Source organism: Mastomys coucha, unplaced genomic scaffold (assembly GCF_008632895.1).
Source record: "Mastomys coucha isolate ucsf_1 unplaced genomic scaffold, UCSF_Mcou_1 pScaffold1, whole genome shotgun sequence".
NCBI classification, from domain to species: domain Eukaryota; kingdom Metazoa; phylum Chordata; class Mammalia; order Rodentia; family Muridae; genus Mastomys; species Mastomys coucha.
This window is the reverse complement of record NW_022196891.1, coordinates 85393958-85394201: the sequence shown is the minus strand read 5'-3', so window position 1 is coordinate 85394201 and position 244 is coordinate 85393958.

Genomic DNA, 244 nt, shown 5'->3' with positions numbered 1-244 from the left:
AAACTAATAATATTAAATCTACAGTAAGTGTAGTGGAGCTTGAGCGAAGGCACCAGCTTCTGCAGGCTCTCCCATGCTTCCACAGACAGCAGGGGCTTAGCCGCCCTGCTCCACAGGGAGGCGCTCTGCTTGTCCTTGGTAAAGGCAGACAATGAAGGGAAGCATTCATTGTCTCAGTTTAACAGGTTAGGATAATCACTCCTGTGCTATGCCCCATGTGAGTTACATTACCAGGAGCTTTACC